The sequence below is a fragment of the Anticarsia gemmatalis genome, chromosome 11 (genome assembly GCF_050436995.1).
Source record: "Anticarsia gemmatalis isolate Benzon Research Colony breed Stoneville strain chromosome 11, ilAntGemm2 primary, whole genome shotgun sequence".
Classification (NCBI taxonomy): Eukaryota; Metazoa; Arthropoda; class Insecta; order Lepidoptera; family Erebidae; genus Anticarsia; species Anticarsia gemmatalis.
Genome location: NC_134755.1, coordinates 8594091 through 8618454, shown reverse-complemented (window position 1 = coordinate 8618454; position 24364 = coordinate 8594091). Strand labels below are relative to the sequence as shown.

The following is a 24364-nucleotide window of genomic DNA, read 5'->3' as shown; positions in this document are numbered from 1 at the left end:
ACAATATTTTATTTTACCGTTGGTCTGCATGTGTCAGGGATTTCCATACAAACGTTAGGTTTTATTATTTTACGTTTTGTAAGATAGAGTTAGAGCGATGTAGACAATAAAGTTAGGTAGATGAGAGAATTTTGACGTTAATAAGTAACGTCAAAATTCTCTCATCAGTATCATAAAATTAATACTTTTCTGACGCCTGAAAAAAGTATTTAGCTTAAGTTCCCAATGTTTTCCACTGATTAGTTAGAGAACATAGAGCCACACCAATAGGCATGACTCAATATTCTCTATATCTTTGGAGTGAGATAGGTTTGACTAACCTGCGTAGATGCAAAAATAAAAATTCAGGAACAAAAGTGACCAACTGTTAGATAGATCTAAACCTTTAGTAGGTGTGTTATCAAACCTGGAAATTAACAAAAAAGGATGTGGTTTATGATTTTCGTTCGCATAAAAAAATTATATTTTGATGTTTTGGGATACCTATTTTCACTTCTTCTTCAAAAACAGGAATATTTCTTCCAAAAGCCTATCAGTTAAGTACGAAAGGAGTATCACAGTTATGATATGAATTTACGAGCGCGCCGCACCTCATATGTTTCAGCAAGTGACATAAATTATATTCATTGGCTAATAACCAGAGTCCACACTTGTCTGGCTAGTGACCACCAAGGAATTTAAATTGTAATTCATGCTGTTGAGATTTTAAAAGGCTCCCATCTACTTGAAGAAATGATTCTTTCCATAAGTCTGGCAGGATGTGATGTTCATGAATAAACTCAATTGAATAAGAAGAATTGCTAGTTATTTGAAGATTATAATTCCTCATATTTTAAATTAATTGAGATATACAGTTCACGTAAGGCATCAATAATATGAATACATAGTTATTAAGTTTGAATTATTTGAATTGATAAGTATGACTTATTTCAACAAGTAATGGTGTGTCAGATTGATTCTTAGTAGACTTATGTTATCTTAAGGATAAATTGAAATGTAGGGGATATGAATGAAATAAAAGCAAGTAATTACAGTAACAGAATTTTATTTAATGCAGATCCATCTCGCACTATAGCCGATATTGTACAAAAAATTATAATATCGTTTTCCGTCCATAATTATAGGTAATGATAGGTAATATAGTATTACACAACTTTTCACACAGATACAATCATGAAACACAAACATTTAAATCCTCGTCTACACTAGAATCCCTCGAGTTTTTAAGTATTTCTCTTCATTTATTACTATATTATAATTATTTTACATTACAATAAAATTGGGCCTACCTATTTACGTATGACAAATGATTCGTTAAGGACAAAATTTACGTATTACATTCATGAGCACGTTTCGTTTAAAATAAATTATCGATTTCGTTCAACGGTAAACTTATCATTTTCAAAATGTCGCAAAATATCTGTGAATTATTAAAACAAGTGTACGAATTTCGAATTCCGTGATAGTATACAACAAAGTTTGTGTTCTATTCGTTAAGAAGCTTTATAAATAGGTTTATAATATTTACAATATGTAACAAAAGTTCATCAATAAAACTTGTATCAAGACTCTTTCAGTAAAGTAGTACGAAGTTATTAAATCGTTGTTAAAATTAACAAAATCATAATTATCGTTAAAAAGGAACTATAAAGAGGTAATAAGATGAATCGATGATTAATAAAAAAATGAATTTGGCACTTCGAAGAACGTTAATTAAACATAAATGTGCCGAAAGAATCTCGATCAAATTTTACACGACTTTTCGAGTCGTCACTACATTATACAGAAGAAAAAATTACGTATATGTTTATAGGAATCCAAAAATATTACCACTACTGTATCTTAAAATAAATTACATTATCTATTACTTAAATTTAATTAGCTATTCGTATACTGGGCACAACTAGTTTTGATTCATGTCATTTTTAAGTGACTATAGGTAAACTATTTTTCTAAGAATAAGTTAAGCTATCGACTAATAAATGGAATATTTTTTTTCATACTAAAGCTTTTGTAGTTACGTATAGGACTCTGGCGGGACGCAATGGACTGAAATGCTAAATACATAATACATTAATAGAAAAAATGGTAGGCACGAAAGTCCGTCTTCAATTTTCAATTGATAAATTCAAAAATCTCACAAATATACATAAAATTATGGTAAGTATACATTTGCCGTTTGCGTCGCGCCAGCAAAAAATATTTGTAAGTCTGTAAATGTATCACTATTATGCGTTTCAAGACGTATACAGACGTTGTACATCAGATTTCGGTTACAAGTACAATATATACTAAGTCTTAATATTTACATTACAATAATTTGTTTGACACTGCGACTCGGGATGATGATGTCATGAGGACGAATTCAATACTTTTATAAACAACTATAATATAATATTAATACAATATTATATCTGGTCAAAACGTCGAGTATTATAGACTCCGCGCATCACGTTATTATTCTACTAAGATCATACATATATGAATAGAATGAAATTCCCCTCGACGCAGTGATGTCATCCGCACCCCTCGTGCATTTTCGATTTTCGCTCGCTATCAAACATTTTGTAAAGAAATGAAGTATACTGACTATTGGCAAGCGCTCCATCAGTTATATTTCAATCATTGTAGTTATTTACCTAATCGTAACTCGTAAGAACGGCATTGCATTAAAATAAAAAAAAATAGTAACTATAAAGAGCTGTAAACCCACGTCGGTTCGACACCGCGTTTTGGCAGATAAAGTGCGATTTCGAGTGAGCGATAGTGGGGCACGATTCGCACGATAAATAAAAACACAATTCCATTTGAAGCTCGGGGCTGCGGCGCGGCGGCCGTGTCCCGTGTACCTCAGCAGGCGTTCAAGATTTATACACGGAGATGCGGAACAATATATCACGGAACAGTACGCGGGAACTCGACCTATTCCTAGCGCGGAGCAGCCACCGTCCCGATGGAACATGATAGCAGATCACCCCGACAGATAGCGACAGGCTCACAACTAACGCCATGTCGCCCGACAATAACTGTGCGCTTTCTAATGGTTCTATCTAGAATATAGTGCGTGCACAACCACCACTCACTCCGCCGCGTTGCGTCACATATCGATACTTCGATACCCATCGATTTATATTAATCGACTCGCCTGTTTAATATCATCGACTTATTAACATAATGTATTCGTATGTAAGTCAAGCTAAGCGATAAATAAGCGAAGACCGAATTGCGTATTTTTCATCCGAGCTTCATATAATTTATAGTCGACGATGATATCGCGACTGGTTCTTTTATTTGTGAAATAGTGATACGCGGAGTGTGCTCGGTAAGCGTTACTAACGGGAAATTTTGACAATAAATCTCTGGCAGTCGATTGCCTAAGCGTTCGTGTGGGCTGGCATAAAAATTTATTCGACAGTCGATTTTGATATCTTGATCTCGCGACGTCAAACCGCGTCGGAGCGTGCGGGGCCGAGCGACAATATGACAATCGTAACACATACATCACAATACTGCGTATACATAGTTCGGAGCGCGCTAACTTACATACAAAAGGGCCCTAAGACCTACCAAGCATCGACAACGCTTTACACGCAACGGCCACCTGAAACAAAAGGAAAGCGAAATTAATCAAAATGCCAATCATAAAAAATTAAAAATGCAAATGCGTGTTTGGTTTTGCCATAAATAATTTGTAATTTAAGCAGGGTTAGGTAAACAATATATATGACAAAATTTGATATCGCCTCTGTTGGCTTAGGATAATTGGAAGCGTATAATTTCGGTATATTGCCGAGGAGACAAATGTGACGTTTTTGGCGGTATTTATAGACGCTTGGCACTAGTGAGGAACAATTTAAAATCTGAAGCGCACGACGATATTTCATCAGATCGAAATACGTTCTCATAAACAAGGGCGGACTTAAAATGCAAATAATTTCGCGCGAGCCCCATGGGCATGTTAAAACAAACTCAGCATTCTAACAGCTTTTCATTATTTATCGCTTACGCTCACGGAACGGCGAATTTTTTTTTCAGTTAAAGTTAATTTCTAGCGTAATGCGTATTTGATAAAAGGCTGTATCTCTGGCAGGCAGGCTCCGTCGAGCCGGCTCTGAAATTAAGATGTAACATGATGCGAGAACGAGCAAGAGCAGCTAGATTTATTGCTATACCACTTTGCATATGCTGATTTACAAAGACGGTGGGCCTGTACCAAGCGGTTGCGTGTGTGACAGTTATTATTTAACTGTGTTATTTAATATGTCGATGCTGCCATACAAGCCGCTTTGTTTAATTCACTGTTTGGCTTTGAATTAAGAGTTAAATGCGTGTGGAAGAATAACTAGAAGATGCAGAAAATAGAAGCAAAAAATGGCATATTAAGTACTAGCTGACCCGTGCGGCTCCGCTCGCGTGAATATTTTTTTTTTACTAATACAAAACTTAATTATTCCTTAACAACAAAATATGCTTTTTTTCACGAAAAATATTCTCAAAATTATGTATATCTCATATATCTTGCGCTAAAGCATATCCGCCATTAAAACTGTTTCCATGACAACGGAATTTTGTTAATTCAATGTCATTATAATATTGATTATTCGCGACTTCGGTGGCGAAACCTGAATTTTCCCGGGAAATGTGTCATTTTCCCGGGGTAAAAAGTAGCCTATGTCCTTTCTCGGGTATTAAACTATCTCCATACCAAATTTCATGCAAATTGGTTCAGTAGTTTAGGCGTGATTGAGTAGCAGACAGACAGACAGACAGACAGACAGACAGACAGAGTTACTTTCGCATTTATAATATTAGTATGGATAACAATATTCACGGGCCTTTTAAACTAAGTTTCAAACTAGTAAAAATGATTTGTGTAATAGCATAATATTTATAGTACTAAGGATTATGACATTAAAAATAATTAGACAGGCATCATATTACAAGTAACATTAATGCCGAAAACTTTTAAAATGTACACGAAATTTATAATATTTCTTTTATTTTCAGCTCTATAGAGATACTTTGGTGCTGATGCGGCCCATTCGCGCAGCGCGCGCGAGGGACGACTACGACTGTCTGGCGATCCGCACTCAGCAGAAAGAAACACATAACAGAAACGTTCCTACATAGAGCTTACCAAGCTTTTATTTTTAATAATATATTACATTTTATGTGTGACTATTTAATTATGTAGAAAAAAAAATCTCATGCGACGGAAATGTGTACGTTATCATACAATTGATACATTATTTTACATGATAGTGATTAGGCAGGAGTAAATTTGTATGATTGTATATTTATGCGTAACAAGGAGCTTATAGTTGAACGTTTGATTAAACACCCAACCAATCAGTAGGTAAGTTATTTATTGCGATAAACAAGGAAACACCTACGCGCAAACGCGGGGGGAGCTCAGAAAAAGTCAAAGTAGTACAAAAAGGCTCACCTACCATCCCGGTCAAGGAAAGTAATAAAGAAGAGGGACGCGAACCGAATAATTGATACGATTATGTGTTACTACTGCAGAAGAGATAAGGGTGGCCACATACTGCGTCCGAGGGGAACTCTACAACACTTTTTCTATCAAAGTTATCTAACTGCACTAATACAAAGACGACGATCGAAACACGAGCTCGATTTGCTAACGTTAATTTTATGATGTCATATGTATGCGCCGCACAACATTGCGCAACAGCCAGTTCAAGACCTAATCTGTTTCCGAACACAACAAAACGCAAACCGCCGCTGCCGGTACGGACGACGACCCCCAACGCGACTAACACGAATTCTATTCTATTTTCAGAGTTTGACCAGTATAACGCAGCATCAAGAACAATGGAAGAAGGGCGGTGAGCGCTTCGTCAAGTGCGAGAGCCCATAAATCCAGTAGGACGCGCAATTTGTTGAATTACAGCATGCGCCAGCCAGCCACCGGGCCGACGCGAAATTAGCTCCCACAGAGATAAATTGACGGCGGCCCGCTAAATAAATTATTTGGGAAAACCGAGAAAAAACGGGCGTCTTCCCTTGATAAGGGTTGCGAGTATTCTACCGTGGAAATAATGAATATCGACCGCCGAACTACGTACGTGGACCTCAACTATTGTCAAAGAAATTTTATGGTTGCAGCCGTTACAAGTTAATGGGAAGATTCTGAACAATGTACGGTCGTAATTACTCCATCGTTTACCTCATAAATTAAGATTTTCTTATCACTATAAACGGTTCTATATCAGGCAGTTTATACATCAATCAAATTTAATTAACCTATGAATAGAAACACTTTATAAAATCAACACCTCAACTACTCAAAACACACGGACGCGTATCTGGTTCAGTAATTAACCCAGCAATTATCACCTAGGAACCGTTATTTAAAACTACCTAGGTATTTCTCACGACAATAAAAAAGGCAATTAAAGCTCAATAACCGACACGAAATGAAACTTTACACGTGGATATGGCGTTTACATTGGATTAAACGACGCTTAACGTGCTTTAAAGTAAGTAGCCGAGAGTTGGTGCGCATTTTTGACGAGTCTTTACTAATCTGGTCATGAATAGTGGCTTTATTCTGTCGCATAAGATGGAAGAATGTCAATACTGTGGATTACGTTTAAGCCGATTTATTTCAACGATGATATAAATAAATTGCGCACTCACTTCTGATGAGTCATGATGAAGAATCTAATATTATGTTAAGTAGGTATACGCACAAGCAGACGTAGGTGCGAAGTCACACAGAATATCCCTCTAATGTTGTTTTTTTAACGCAAACATCCCTCAAAAGGGTTGCATCACCCTTTCTTTCAGCGGGATTAATCTTAGTTGTATATTCAAGATTTAGGCGGCAATAAGAAAGACGCATAGGTGGGCTTACGAAGGGGCGAGCCTGGCAAATTGTCTCAGATTCCACCCCAGCCTGTAAGGATTTTATTACATTCGTTAACGCATATAAGATTAATGTGAAAATACTTTACATTTGTATGTAAATTCTATTGGGATTACACTGCGTTTAAAGAAAGGGTTTAAAATGATAACCGCAACTCTACCGTGATGTATGGGAGAGTATTCGCAGATCAAAATGGATTTATTTATTCGTAATTTAATACGATCTAAGTTGGATTTTCTTTAAATTTAGAGTGACTTATATGAAGAAAGATTGTTTAATATCATTCGGCCATTTGTAAACAATCTGGGGTGGAATTGCATTTAATTTTGTTTTTTCTGATTCTTTGCCAACCAGTATCTCTAGATATACGGTTCGAGTAACATGGATAAAAAAAAATCTTTTTGACATTTGCGCCATTGATCCGCTCGTCGAACGCCAACATTAAAATTTGGAACAACCAATTATATTCGAATTTGGAAATTGGAACAGGGGTGCCATGTTTAAAAAGGAGTTCGGTTGGTCCCCGCGTACCTGCGCGGAGTGGCCATCAATTTATCTACATCCCCTCCCGACGTGTGCGGGCCGCGGGTGACGTGTGTTCGATCTACGCCATTACTGTATCGTCTATTGTTAACCATTTTGTTCAATATTGCCCTATGAACTCGCTGACAGAGAAATAGTTATGTTTATCATCGACTGCTTTGATGTACTCACGATTTTAAACAGTTATGCTTCAGTCCAAAGATACAGCTTCTGTTTCACCAATATTTCTTCCAATTTTAATATGTAAATCACGTTAGAATCTAACACAATTTGCTTTGCGAGCAATATTAATATTAAAAGGGGTACTGTGATTTTTTCCCGCAACGCAACGCCCCCCGCCCGGGACATTTATCAGGATTTTGGACGGCACAAGCTAAAATTTTGGACGCTTTAAGCTGGGCGTAAATTTCACAAAACATGACACGACCGCGTGAAAAAAAAGAACGAAAAGTTACTCCGAACGTTTGCTTGTGTATTCAATGAAATAAAAATAAATAAAACGTTTTAAAAGTATTTTAATTGAGTTCTACAATTACTATAACCAGAAGTCAGAATGTAGCAACATCCGTATATTACTTTCACACATTCTTAATTTAACATTTTCAACGGTTCGATTAAATATCAATGTTTATTTAAATGAATTTCAATACGAACAGTTAGTCGACGCGGGCTACGAACTTCTTATATTAAAAATTCATTATTCAAAATATCAACGGTATTCTAACCTGCAGGGCTTTCACATAAATTCTCATCTCTCGAGACACGACCAATTATACGGAAATTTTTAAAAGCGACCGTTAGTAGGCGCATGCGCGATAGTTTGTCGCCTTTGTGAACTTTCACACTACACGATATTTATATTAATTTTATTTTTAGGCACGGCTAATGCGGTCGACGTGCTCAGACTAATCTTTCTTTTTTCTTGCTATTTATTTCTGTAACAGTTTGTTATGTGCCACCATTAGGTCGGGCATGTGAGGGTTGCACAGAATATAGCTATTTTAGATCGTCACTTTGACTGCGCCTTTACAAGTTATCGACACAATTCCTCGTTTTAATTCCTTTGTTTTTAAATTAAATTAATTGTGCGCGGAAACGAATGATTTACAGTCGCTCCGCAGACATTTTTGCACGCGCATAAAACAAAAGGTATTAAGTATCATTAATTTTATGTGACAACAAGTCTCGGCAGACAGCGTTGCTTAATATTTACAGAAATTCGTGAACCATTTTATTTCAGCAAATAAATACTACATGCAAATATATGCAAAAGTGAGCCTACGCACGATGTAAATTAAAGTAGCGACAGAAAAAAAGTGTAAAAAAATGTTGGCAAATATTGTAACGAGAAAAAACTGTTTAATCCGTAAAGTTTTGTAGGTTGGTAGAGAGGTATAAATCAAGCAGTCGTCGCTGGCGTCGATGCCAAGGAAATAAGATGATATCGAGTTGGCAACATCGCGTAGACGGTGCACACCGAGGACGTACTCGAGACGAACCGCTCTCATTGTTATTGTAGCACAAACGTGCTGAACACACGACATTTTCTTTTCTATTGAGAATACTGCGGTAAAGAACTAGGAATTTGTCGGCGTTTTACTTTAAATTATATTAGCTCTACCGGTGAAATATAAAGAAGAATAGAGAATGGGATAACACAAGCTAGCAGTACCAGATGAATGAAACCAAAAATAGGAAAAATATTACTAAGAAAGACTTGAGTCATTACGTAATTAGGTATTTTTCAGTAAGTAGTTAATCAAACAAACAATCTTGTTTTCTTTTCACTTTTCTTGATTTCTTTCTAATACTTGAAGAATAAATTTAAACCGGAACCGAAATCACGGCAACTCTTATAAAATTATTAAGGTGTGAACTCATGGTATTGAAACTCCATATTTCAGCGCAGTACTTAGTGGTTGAGGACAGGCGTCGTAAATCTTTATATAATTTGTAATAAAACGTCTACCGAGCCGCTTGGTCCGTGGTCCTTACGACTTTGTACACTCGGGTTTATTAAGAAACGATGTTACACTATAATTGATTCAAAACTATACTTTTAAATTCTCGAAAAAGTAACTTTATTCGCATAAAAGTGATCTTAAATGATTTAACAAAAAGCACTTCTTTTGGTTATAAATATTAACATAATTTTTCAATATAAATTATATGAATAAATATGTATTATAACAAAAGTTATATAGCCGCATGTCTTAAAGTAAGTGAAGCTTATTTCACTTGCTTGGCACAATTTTGTTAAATATTTCATGCGGTAAGAATCGAAATGGAACAACGTTAAATCATTGCAGAAAGTTCACTTGCGTTCTAAAAAAATATTATAAAATATTTCCAAGAAAAAAACTTTTACTAAATGCTGAATGCAAGAAACTTCAAATATATATTTTTGTTCCACGGGTCAGTGATTATCCACCTGCTTACGTTTTTACCTCTATTTATAATAATGATTAACACCCACTAGGTGAACATCGGCAAATTATAATCATTTCTCCACAACAAACGGGCGAGGATGAAAACAATTTTCCCTCGAAAAGATTACATCCCGTCCATCGTTTATTACATCTAATCACGTGATCTAACAATAAACTATTTTTCACAATATTATTTAGTGAGGCCTTCCTTTCACACTTTCGTTTTTTCCCCTTTTACTTGGAAAAATAAGAGTCGTGACCATTCATCAACGGTGACGGTACTCGTTACCGAAATCACGTTTATCATAGATCTCTTGTCTAAGGTTTTATTTTCCTTCAGTATTAACAATGACCTATATTAAAAATCATGTACAATGCAATTTAGACTTTTTATTTAGGTTATTAGGTACTGTTTTTGTGTGTCACACTTTAGGTACAAAAGCGATATTTCCGAAGGCGTTGCAGAGAAGAGTCGCGAGCCACACACGACGAATTACGAGCGAGGCCGGGACGCGGGCTTGAGTTATGTGACCACGATATATAATATTTATGAAATATGTTTTATACTTGGTAAAACCTAGTTAGTTTTGGAGGTGGGTTTGTGGCGGGACACTATCAGGTATCGTGTGGTGTCTTATTCTATTTTGTCTAATAGATATTGGATTACCAATTCATCTTCAGAATGTGGATGTGTTCTGTTACAAGAAGACTCTTGATTATATCTCTTAATGCATATTCATATTTCGATACCTTCTGGAATTGTGTGCCTCAAATAAAGATTAGAAAACACAAAGATCTATTATTGCATTAATGTTATGGAATACCAATCATAATGAGTTAAAATTGAGGATATTAGAGCAAACAGCAGAAATGAGAAACTTTAAAAGATCCAATACAATATTAACGGAAATTGTAAACAACAATATTAATACACTGCACAAAAATAGACAATATTACTCTGGAGTAGTATGATCGTCATTCATAACCACTTTCAGAGCAGTTCATTATCAGTATTCGTTATTGGCAACAGTTATAACAAATATATATCATTCGTTAGCTAAACAAGCGCTATATATCACAAACATAACGTAACTGAAAGATTAACATATATTTTTATTCTTTGATGCTATTTGCGTTTCTTTGACGTAGGCGGTCACCACCGAAGTGGTTCTTCCTTGAATAAAGGGCTACGTCATATTTTCTTATTAATTTCTCTATGTTCTTTTTATTTATAATATTTGTGACTTTTATATCTATATTTTTTTTCTGACGTCAGAATTGAGTTATTTGGTTCCAATGAGTGAGTGTAAAATTTATGAGCCGTTTCACAACCTTGTTGGTCAAAGAAGAAGTAGGTCTCCAAAGTCAGGGAATCCTGGTCGATCGCGTTAATTTTCGGGTACAATAAGTCATGCCTCGCAAAAGTTATAAAATGTAGAAGATTTCTACCTTTTTTATATATTCTACTAGAAAGACTAACCGACATTTAACGGTTAGTCATTAAAAATAGTTTTTAGTAAGTATTCCATTTCAAGTTTTCATTGCATTTTTATTTATAAACAAAGATTTTTCAAAGACATTTTGGTTTCCTCAACTGTAGTTTTTCTTTAAGGTAACCCATTTCCAAGCCATTGAATTCAGCTTCCGCGTTACGTTTGAGCCGATCACGAATAAATAAAGGTAACAAATCTTTATTCCCTCTTCTAGAAGCACGAAAGAAACTGAATAATAAAATGTTTATATCGTAGACCATTCAATTATTTCCCAATATCAGTGCAATTCAAATAAATCCATGACGATATATCGATATTTTTCTACTTTTGATTACACAAGGAACTTAAGGTTAAGACAATAATCCACCACACAGGTCAACATGACTTGACACGATTTAAAACATAAAATACCTCAACGAGGATTATACACGGAGATAAAAAGAACATAATTCTTAAAACTAGTTTAGTAGTTTAAAGCAGATACAAACGGTCTTGTGTTTCAGGAGTTTCAAAACGGAGCTCTGGAGAGCGGTATGCAGGAAGATGGCGGCGGGCGCGACACGATTTGTCAAAAGGAAAACAAATAACCCAGAAATAGTTTGAGTTGACAAGTTTATCGCCGGCCCGTACCCGCTCCGTTACCAAATTATACTAACAGCCTAGGAATTTTATTCAACACCCGGGCTTTTCCGCTTTCCTTCACTGATTTACATTGTATTTCGTATCTGTTTTGTTTGTAATACAATTGTTTGATGGCTCAATGAGAGCGAATGTACGGGACAAATACACTTTATTTACTTGTTCATGATTGCAGAGGTTGAGACAATCTTGAATGAATTTTCTTTATCTATACTTTATTAGCAGATACTACTTAATAAGAAAGCTATTGTATGCAATGCAATGACTTCGTGGGTTTCGTCGTACAATGCGTTCTACATTTAATTAAACAAAGAATACAATAAATAGAAACGTAGCCACCAAGAGATGGATCACAGCAGGTGATAAATATTAAAAAGTCGACATAAACAAGTCCAAACACGTAACTAGTTTCTGTGGATATTTGTCTAAGCAAAAACCGTTGGATACGGAGGGAAGCACTTAGGCGTTCCGACACATTACGATTTATTTCTACGACTTTGCGATTTTTCGCCTAACGAGAATGCTAATACGACCAAATTAATAATATTTATGAATCGAACTCGCTAAAACCAGATAAGTATGTTAATTTTGTCGATATTAAATTTATTTTAAATTGATTTTGGTCCTTATTAGTCGATTTTTATCGGACAATCTACGAAACAGAAGTCTAATTATTATTAGATGTGTAAATAATAGATGGATTTAGTTCTTTTGCTTCAGACCAAATTATTCTTGATCGTGAGTATAGCTAGCAAACAATTTAAACTTTTCTTAGGGTCTTTTTCATACGTAATTGCGTGCTAAGTTTCTGGTGATTAGCAACAATGTAAAGCACATTGTGCACATGAAGTTGATAAATACTAGCATTTAGTACATTCCTATGAATTAGTCATTTTTGTAATGAAATGTATAGCTTCCAGCATTATTTAAGACTAGCAATTTGTCATCATTTGTTATTAATGATACTGCTGTTCTACTACAAAGTGTAGCTAAGCTATTTTCTTTGCCATTATTTTTTTAAGCAACTTCACTTTCTTTTATGTATTCCTAAGCAATATTGGGTTTCCTAATATTATTTAGAACGTATCAAGCAACTCATACGGAGACCGAAAGTTACTAACAATTTCACACAACAACACACAAACAGGCACCCAAACTTGCTGTTAAGACCTCCAGACCGTCAGTCCCTAGGGATACCTAATACCTAATTCCATCTTGAGCGACAAACGCAGGTGTACGCGAGTGTGCGGCCGCCCTACCGAGGGTCGTTCAAGTTACGCGGGTAAGAGCGCAACAAGAATAATACAAAATGTTTTTCATTTTCTTTATGTCACCCCCGGCAGTCGTAAAGGCATTAAGCGTGACCAAACTTTTGTTTGATACGAACAATATAAGTATGAGCGCATTGCTGTATCTACGTACTGTTGCTGGCAGGCATGGCTTACCTAATACTTGAATCTTGATCTATTATATGCAAACGATCAATAAATCATCTCGAAATTTAAAAAATCGTCTTTTTTTTAAATAAGATACAAGTTTGGAAACAGGATGCTTTCTCGTCGACTCGCATGTGTTACATTGAAGACCACGTGCTATCTCTATAAATGTTAACTTTATATGACTAGAATTAATCTAAATATGGCATAATGGATGTAATTAAAAAACTGTGGTAGTCTCTATATTAACTAACTTGTGTTCTGAACTTAGATTGATTGCGTTTAAGGTGCGAAAAACTGTGTTCCATGCAAATAATTTCAGACTACTGGTATTTTATTTTATTCATACATACAACAAAATTTCATAGCTTTAGCAAGTCTTGAAAGCTATTTATTACAACATTCAATAACAAAGTGGCAAATGAAAAGAGCTCTTGATAGAGAAATGAACATAAAACTTCCTCTCCCTCTTATTCTTTTAGAAATCACTATTTCTAACAAAACTGGTAAGTGGGGACATTTCTATACATATGCTCTATAAGTACTCTTAGATACGAATGTAGGGAACGGAATGAAAGAACCCAAGTATACTTTTATTCTATTGCTTTATAGATATTTATGGAAATATTGATTGAGTTGAAGGAAAGTCGGTCTGATTGTTTGAACAGTTTTAACATAGCAGAAGGATTTTTACGAGAAAGAAAGTGTAGTTCGTAAAAAGATTTCGGCATTCATGCCTATTCAAAATTGCACATTGTTTTATCGTGGTAAAAATGTTGAAACTTAAGTTTTCAGTGTTTTCAACTTCTGTTTTGCTTTGAAATAAATGTCCATTATAATGCCGTCATATAAGTATTCTTGCTATCATTATAATATCTCTACTAATTAACAATTAAAACACCTGACATTCTAAGGAAATACGTGGTTACTAGCCACTAAGATTTGCTGATTTTCTCGCTCTATAAAGAAACTAAACCAGTACTACGAAACAGTCCACTCCCTTATTACCGTCTGAACTAAATTTACAAATTAAACCCAAGAAACGGCAGGGGTGTACTTACATTTTCAAATTGCTCAATTTTAAATTCAGACAAAATCGTTTGTGTCGTCCCTACATTGGGCGAAGTGAAGAAGGCGGGTTACACAGTAATTACTTTATTAGGTGATGGCGGAAGACGGTGCCCGAAATATGCCGCCGTGACAACCCTAACGAAAAACGACCAATTCTACAAACGGTAAGTATCAATGAAGAGTTCATTGATACTTACCGTTTGGAAATTTCTTCAAAAGATCTTCAAGAATTTTTTTGAGTAAGTTTGCTTGAAAATATTGAATTAAGGAGTCTAGTTTCAGAGGATGGTAGTACGATGTAGAAATGTTCATATAAATGTCCAATAGTAAAGATATATGACAACGGACCTACCTAAATCACGTGGCGGCGCGGGCGTTCAAACAAGACACGAGGACACTCAACGACAAATTAACAGCTTCAATTACTTACAACTACCGGTGCGCTATCGCAGGGGCAATGAACTAGCGACTGCCACCCGGACCTACCTGTGGCTCGCTCCTAATAGCCCGGTAATAATATTTTATGGCTATTACCTTTGTAAACACGGATAAAACGTTCTTACGCGACCTCACAACGTAAAAAACGGGCGACAATTGCGTTAACGGGATTCCTTTTTTTCGAAAAAGAACAAAAGACTACGAACAAAACGGTCTGTTTTTGAATTTGGTATTTCTTTTTAAAAATTCGTCCCGTTGCTTTCACATCTTTTTGTTTGTGACAATTGCATTATGAAAATTAAAAAAATAATGTTCTAAAGAAACTTTTGTTTGACGAGTATTTATTTTAATGGAGAAAGCATGATGCAACTACAACAAAGTATCGTTCTAGGAAGTCGCCGACGGGATGGGGATGTGCCAAAAAGAGATAAAGTAGTTTTATTGATCTATACGGACGTTCGGGCGGCGCGAGTGTGAGTTGAATGAAACGAAGATAACTTGCCGCCCCAACTTGTTTTGTCCTTTTTTCTCTAACGGATTTTTGGTGGTTGCATCCCTCTCGGGCCACGTGACCTAAGCAGGGTGTAACTCACCCTACGGCGGCCATAACTTACTCATAGCGATAGGCGGTACGGTCGCGAAAAACATGTCTACATTATTCTTATTTTTAATTTCTTTTTCGTTACATATTTTAGGTTTATTTTTTATTTGAGACTTAGGGAGTTTTCCAGTTAAAATATTTATTTTTATGGGTGAGTTTGTATTGCGGATTTATAAAGCAAAGTTGGTACTGTCTAGTATAGAAAGAAATGTAAAGATTGAACGTTTTATACCTACCAATTGTACATCCAACAAATTTTAAATATTAAATGCAATACAATATCAATAAATATAATATTTTTTACGCGAATATTGTATGTTTTAATAACAGAATGAAAGGAGAACATTAATATCATAACCATACCGGGAAATAACTTTTTATTTGGTGCTGTTCAACCCAAATGTGCATCTCATAAATTACGTCTCTCCTTCAGTATTTCTTTCTCTGTCTTGATTTATTTTTTGTCTTTCTCTTACCCTCCGTTTATTAACTGGCAAGCTCAATTCACTTGGGTATTTGTATCTAGTTTATTTTATAATAAAAAATACATATTAGAATTCTTCGGCTGACATCGACCTGCAGCCTTATATAAAAACATCTGTAGGTACCTATAGTATTTTCGTACCAAAACAAAATTAAGAATATTTCTTTTTTTTTCAAAAGACAGTAAATAAAATAAAACTCATAATAAAATACGTCGAAAAAAATTTGCCAAATATTCATTTTAAAAACCCGTTGTCCAATTAATACGCAATTAATAAAGCTATGTTTACAATATTAATATAAAGCGGTTGTAATATAAGGGCCCATACAAACAATCACGGAGGTGTTAACTGATCGTTAACGTCAAGTTTACGATGACGGTAATCGTAAACATGCCGTAAAACAAATAATTAGCCGCTTCACTTCGCTACTGGCGAGATAAAAACACTTGAGCGGGGAAAAACAACGATTCTATATTCGGCCTTTTTGTTTTTATGTGAAATAAATTGTTTTGGTGATATTTTTGTTTTTCTTTACAACATCGAATTGTATCTAAATGTTCTGAAGCAAGTAGGTACCTTACTAAGTGTGTAGGTACCCATTGTGGGTGCAATTTAGAGTCAATCCTTATTAGATATTGGCTATTTTTTTTTCAATACAATTTATGAAGAAATAAAGAATGGTGAGCTGTCTTGACTTCACCACTTATAAATACGGATAGATTCACGAATGTCCCATTGATACATAATGAAATAATATTTCAACGATATTTCCTCAGATGCATTGGAAGAGTAGATTTATTAAACTCAACTGAGTTCTAATGAATCAAATAAAAAAGTGACTGATGTGAAAATATGTATAAAAGATGGATTACGAAAAACTATTTGTGTTCAGCGAATGAATTCTCGTACAGCGCCATCTGTTGTGCAATAGCTGACTTAGGAATGATTTATCGATCATTACAAACTGCGCTGATACATAAATTAATAAAATGGCTTTAAATTAAATTAATATAAGACAAAAGTTAATAGAATCTTCATATTGATATCGAGAAAAAAGAATAAGATAATATGACTTAAGATTTTAATCAAATCAATAATAAAACTAAGATGGATCATAAAGACCATCTCATATGGCTATAAACAGATCCCATCAAAACGTAGCCACAAGCAATAAGTAGTTCTAGTTATTCAAAGAGTGAAACCAATAAATTATGTAGTAAAGCTATAAAAGCATTAGTTAATATGTACATTAGCACATCGGCGCGGTAGACAACCTGACGCCCATTTGAATGAAGCTTTATAGCCTCATAAACCACCACTTGCGGTAATAAAGTGATTTATCCCATAAAATAACAGCTGATCGCCGTGATTACGCACAATACGAGCGAACTCATAATTTTACAGCCAATTTACAAACAATAAAAGTCGTTCTCTTGTCTTACACGCCCATTCGCCCTCCGATATCTCCATATTCGACGGTCGAACGTCGTAACTCGTAACTTTTATAACCCAATAAAACCATAACCTCGGCGCTTCAACTTAGCGAAGTATAACTCAAACTGTCGGCTGTAGATGGCGCACATCGCTCAACGACCGTACCGCCATCTGTGAGTGAATTCGCGAAGCTTTTTATGAGCCATTTGAGGTCTTCACCTCGTAAAGTTGATGTTTTATGGGTTCGATTGATGCCGCTAGTGTAGCACTGCGGACGAATACGCTTTCATTGACAGAATCACAACTTTATGATCGAGCGATTTAATTAATATGCAAATGTTACAAATTATATTACAGATGTCATTTATGTAATAAATATGATTGATAGATACAATCATAAATAATTTACTAAACCACGTTAAACGTTGTATCAATATAAATCTAGTTTGTAATAAACGTAGTAGGAAGAAAGAATTCTCATAGCGCAGGTTTCAAGAAACCCAAACAACTTGAAAGAGAATTCAGAAGTGTATTGTCGTGTTATATGAAGTGCCTGGCAATATACGAACTGTAAATTGCATCATAAACATCCGCTCGGCTCCCGCCGGCGGATTTTCCCTCGCTTAAAGTATTTAGTACACGAAACGTCCACGCGGTGGTTTGGCGCTGCGGAGTTGAGTTAGTACGACATCTAGCGGACAATGGTGGAACTTTTTGGAGTTGTAGCACGGAACCACACCGTTCATCTTTAAAAGTTCATTTTGTTAATCATTTCATACTTTAAAAATATAATATTGATTAAAAATATGTATATTGTGTTACAAGTAAAAGATGCGATAATTTTGACTCGGTGCAAAAGTTTTTTTGGATGTCAACAAGTTGTTCACAACTACTAGATGGCGTTACTGTGCTTTTGTTGCGCTCGTAAATAACGAAACTCGGCCTAACTTATTCTGCAGAAAGATTTACTTTACAAGCAATTACTTGAGCTAAGTAAAGAGCAAATAAACGATTAATCCTTAAAAAGGAATAGCTAATGACGGATAATATTGTGTGCACGCTACATTTTCGCACTTTTATGGTAAGCAGAAGGCAAGCCTTGCCAAATAGGAGGTGTTGGAATTCTTGTGAAAAATACACTAATGGATATAATTAATTACATTTTACTATTAAAGTCTATAGTTATGAGCTTTACTCTACGAGTTATGGGCAAGATAAAGGAATGATTAAGTAGATAAAGACTTGTGCCAACTGGAATCAGTTTAAAAAAAACCCAGTAACTGAAAAAAAAATATGGGGAAAATCTAATATGATTTTTCTTATAGGAGATCTAAAGTATGTGCGATAATTTTATTCTAACAAGAAGGTAAAATAAGAATTATGATATTTATATCTAGATGAAATTAAAAACGCGAGTTAGCGCGAAAATGCAATGTAAACCTTTTGTTTGCTTGACGTTTAAATGTATGATAGCATTATTCTCCTTGTCTTAGGCGGTTAATTAAACTTGACTTCATATTTATTTTGTGTAGGTACAGAAACAGAACATTTTGTTCTTGATAAACTAGAGTCTTTCAAAATAAACTACGTAATAAAAAAACAACTCCTAAGTAATTTTATTTATGGGTGTGCTCATGAAAATATTGTAGTAAAAGTTGTGGTTTTTTATTTTATTTTCTCACACATATACATAAATAACTAAACTAAGTATCATCATAGCATCTACCAAATAAATCAAACAAACAAGTTGGAAGACAAAAATCAATAATAAATCTTGAGTTTCACATTGCTTACCGGTAACCATTAGTAAGGTTACTAAGGTTAGACGGACAGTTAGATGCTAACGCCGTTAAGCATCAAGTATGAAGCTTAGATGTTGGTTTAAAGGTTAGTGACAGTTTTGACACCATCTGATGTGGTATTTATTTGGCATTTTGTAGAATTTGTCATCATTATTTTATTAAAGACAGGATATTTGTAAGGACTGCATAATATAATATGATTGGTGTTCTTTCCTAACAATAATGTAGACGATAGAGGGAAATTTTAGAAAATTATTCGAAATAGCAAATCGGTAGTTTGCGCGGTGATTGCCACTTTTAAGGAACATGGAACTCTATTATTATAAAATTTTATATTTTCCAATAGCCAATTAGTTGCTCTTTTTATTAAAACCCTACCTACGTATACCGTTTACATACCATTACAATATAACTTACTCATCACTTGTTAATGCAAATATTTATCCCCCTAAACTTGCTTCTAACAACAACAGACAAACTAAACAAAAACTCTAAAGCTCTATACGAACATAGACCTAGTTCGCTTCACAATCCTCTCAAATACTCAAGCGTATAAGCCGAGATTATGCACAAGCAGTTATATCGCGAAACTTTCTTAAATCCACATAATTACAATGAGAAACAAACTAATCCCCCACACCAAAAGTCTGAAAGAGCATAAATTCGATTTAAAAACTTACCCGATATCTAGGGTAATTATAAAAGGAGGGGGTGAGTGACAAATCCCCGAATAAAACAACAAGGAAATAATTCCGGACATAAATCGTCCTCTCAGTGTGAATAGAATAGCAATTATTTGGTTGAGTTGGTGCTCCTGACGCCTACTACAAGTAACACGAACTCGAACCATTCTCGACTCTAAATATACAGTAGCTAATTGGACATTTAAAATACACTTTATTATTAGTAGTCTTATATGATTGTGATTTGAATTTTATAGTGACTGTGACACAAATTAGAATAGAAATGCCGTCAATAAAATAACTATTCACAGTCAGTCTATTAACGGCGGTATAAAAATACGTCGACACGAAATTCAATCAATATAATAAGAATGACTATTTAATTAGTAATGAGTAGATTATTCAAATCATTGTAATCTGTTTTATTGTCAACAAAATGGTATATAAATTATGTAAATTAATGAGGTTGTTTAGTTTGTTTTTATTGTTACTTTTATTGTTTGTCTTGTTAGTTTTAACGATTTTGAATAACATCATTCAATTATGAGACAAAGACTTGGATCTTTAAGTTTTATTTCTTAATTACTAGGCATTATTTGTCAAGTTAGCTGTAGCATATTATATAAATCAAATAACGCTTATATTTCTTAAAATACAAACGCGTTTTTACATAGTTAAAGTTAGTTAAACAACTTTTCTCACTCACAATTCACTCAGACGACAAACCAGTGAGAATCTAATTGCGAAAAAACCCCTAGTATCCCTTTTCACATGGGTCCGTCCACCGTTATTAGAACTACCGCACATTTCCTGAACACTTATCTTTTTGGCTTTCGAAGGGTGTTATACCGATATGTCAGAGGTCTCACACGAGTGGCCAACTTTAGGGTAATGACAGGGTTGAGCTTCGTAAAAACAATGTAACACCAAAGAGACCCAAAATAGGGTTATCGTTTTTAAACTCGAATAAATTAGAACTGATTTCGCAATGGAAAATTGGAAAATCAGTTTTTTGGTTCCTCTTACTGGAAGTTTGGGACCAATTGGGGTGTTTTGATAGATGTAGCCTTCTTGTTTGAATTCCAAAACTGATATTTATTGAGTATATTTTGTTTATTGGTAATTTTTCCTGTAAACATATTTCAAACAATAGTTTTATTATTAGAGTTTTGTTATTCAAGCATCCTTTTGTAATAGCGCGTAGCCAAACATTTTTATACAATATGCACTATAAGGTGAATATTTGATTAGGTTAACTAACTTTTGAATTCTTCATATTATAATAAAATCAGGAAATACAAAATTTTATATAATTTAAAAGTTACTTCTTAGTTTTATGAACTGCCTCAAATATTGAAAATACCTTATTCACTATTCATTTTGATTTACAAACTCTATTGGAGCTTATCTTGTCAATAAATTATGTTTAAATATATAAAATTATATTGCAAATAAGTACAAGAAAACTAAAATTTCTGAGACAACAATAAATCATTATGGACATCTGAATCTGCATACATTTATTATAATTTAAATGTTTATCTTGTTGCAACATACAAAAATATTTCATACTAGCTGACCCGCGCAACTTCGCTTGCGTCACATAAGAGAGAATGGGTGATTTTTTTCCCCGCTTTTGTAACATTTTTCACTGATACTCTGCTCCTATTGGTCGTAGCGTGATGATATATAGCCTAAAGCCTTTCTCGATAAATAGGCTATCTAACACTGAAAGAATTTTTCAAATCGGACCAGTAGTTCCTGAGATTAGCGCGTTCAAACAAACAAACAAACAAACAAACAAACAAACAAACTCTTCAGCTTTATAATATTAGTATAGATCTAAGACATATCCACTGCAGAATATCAGAAAGTACCAGGACGTTATAAATAGTGAGGAGTAAACAATATAGCAACCCTATATAAGGGACAGTTAAGTATGTGTTCCCGTTATAACGTTTAATTAACACGGTCATGTCTTATAAATCTTTTGATGAATAAATATGAACGTCTAAAACTGCAAACATTTAGTTAATTTAAATGTGTATCTGGTTGCACCATACAACCATTTTCATATAGACATCTCCACTGCAGAATATCAAAAAGTACCAGGGTGTTATAAATAGTGAGGAGTAAACAAAATAGCAACCCTATAGAAGGGATAGTCAAGTATGTGTTCCCGTTATAACGTTTAATTAACATTGTCACGTCTTATATTCCGTGGGGCCGTCACCTCCAAAATACCGTAAGTCCGTAGTTTCCTTGATTGTTCTCTCAAGAATTTGAATAATTATGTAAATAAATATAAATAACAGAACGTTTCGAATATAAATTACCATTTATTATTTGATTATAGAAATATAAACAGATTCCAATAAGAATGTATTATGTTTGTTGACAGTCGACACACTGGAGACATTCCGATATGCGAGTTATTTTTCTTTTATATACTTTATTGATAAATATGTAGTTTGTTGTATTTGAGCTAAATATCTTTGATCTACGGAAAGCACGTTAAAAATTGTCTTACCCTCGGTTTCTGAGGTACATTTAGCGGTAGTTTAACCATTCAATAGCGTTAAAACTCATACAAAAAACTACTACTATTGAATACATAAACCACCCCAAAATTTTAATGTACTCAAAAACCGGGAATCAGCAGTTGATAGTAGTTGTTGAATAGTTAATAAGGTCAGAGACTTTTTTTCACGCTTGTACAATTTCAATACTATGTATCGTACTCAAAATTAAGCCGACCTTATGTAGCAGCTATTGCTCTTGTTATCGCTACACCAATTAAGATTACAATTGCATTAAAAAGGCAATTATCTTAGTACAATATACACTATTAAATAATGAGAAACCGGTGCAAACGCCCCCTATTTTAATCAAACCCTTAAACAATACCGCGAGAGAATCTTGTGCGCAATAAAGAAACTCGGATAAAAATAAATTAGCGTATCTCTGTTCAAGAGTGATGGGGGTCGGAGAGGACCGGCGAAGGAAAAAGTTGAGGGGCTCAACCCTTCCCTGTTTATTTACTCCCAACGCCCTCTGTCGCTACACTTTGATAGAGTTTTTATACTTTCCAACTAGGTTTTTTGTTTTAAAAACAATAGACGATATATCAAAGCATTGTACTTCATAGTTTGTTTACAAAATTTTATACATATATTTCAAAACTATGCTAGTCTTCTATGCGTCTACTTAACTGTTTTACCTAATGAACCTCAGATAAACTAAGCTTTGAAATTACTCGTAGGTTTTCAGTGGTTACTTAAATTAGTTGGATTAGCCATCTCTAATTAAGAACCAAATCTAAATATAATTGAAACCCAATTTAGGTCCAATAAAGATACCTTAAATGATCATATAATATGCCTGTATGATCTTAAAATTCATTAATCTAAGATTAAAAAGCTTCGCGTTCCAAAATTATTATTATATACGTGTTCCGTAACGTCAAGAAAATCTAGGAAAATATGTATATATTTCCCATATACCAAATTATTATTATCAGATTGAAATTCGCTCTTAATTTCACAAGATCATCACTATAAAAACGGTAAGCAATATTTTCACCGCAATAGGTATCTAGGCATTCTAAATAAATTGCCGTCAACATTCAATTAAGACTTTTATCTAAAGACGAGATATAAGAGTCTAATTGATGTGTGAATTATTTAAATCGACATTGTTTTATTCATACGAACGTCTGTGACTCGGTGAGTTATGTTTTGTGATAGCTAAAGCGATGTCGGTACACGTGCAACCGTGATCAATACAGTATTTGCATTATTTGAAGTAACTTTTCTGAGTCAATAAAGTTGTGGTAAAGAGAGATTCTTGATTACTAGTTTAATGTAAATACGTTTTATTACTTTATTGTCCCGCTACTGTTGAATAATTATCTCTCCCGAATTAAAGTGGGGTTAAGCCTTGACTCGATCATACTGGTCTAGCCCTAGGATTAAGAGTAATAAGTATTTCATCTAAATAAATAGTAAATTGTGTTTATTATAAGATGGTTAGGATTCTCCAAATATTTTGAAATGATCCTACAAACTGTGTTAAGTTATTAATAGAATACAAATCCAGAAAATCAATCAGAAAGGGAATTTTTCTAAGCAAGTAGAGCAGCGATTTCCCACCATTATAAAGTATCGAGTAGTTATTAAGAAATGTTGTATGAAAAACTAATCACGCATTTGCGTATTCCCAAGAAAATACTTTTCTTCTAGTCAATTTTAAGTTTAGAATTTTAACTCTAGTAAATGTTAACCTTTAAAACTGTCCCTGCAGTAGTACTGTACCTCGATTCTTTACCACTATCGACTAACGGCAACCGGCTAGCTATCGACATTTGACATTTAGAATTTACTGCCAAAATGTTTCCTACGACACCCGTCAGAGGCGCT

The 24364-nt window shown here is 34.4% G+C and overlaps 1 protein-coding gene across 1 annotated transcript in view; it reads right to left on the bottom strand.

Annotated features, from left to right (window-relative positions):
• Positions 1 to 1034: 1034 nt before the first annotated feature.
• The window catches only part of LOC142976605 (homeotic protein ultrabithorax), a 173797-nt gene continuing 150467 nt past the window's right edge, over positions 1035 to 24364 (bottom strand). The window contains exon 3 of the mRNA XM_076120050.1: positions 1035 to 3601. The gene's annotated coding sequence lies outside the window, so the exon portion shown is untranslated. The remainder of the gene's footprint in view (positions 3602 to 24364) is intronic.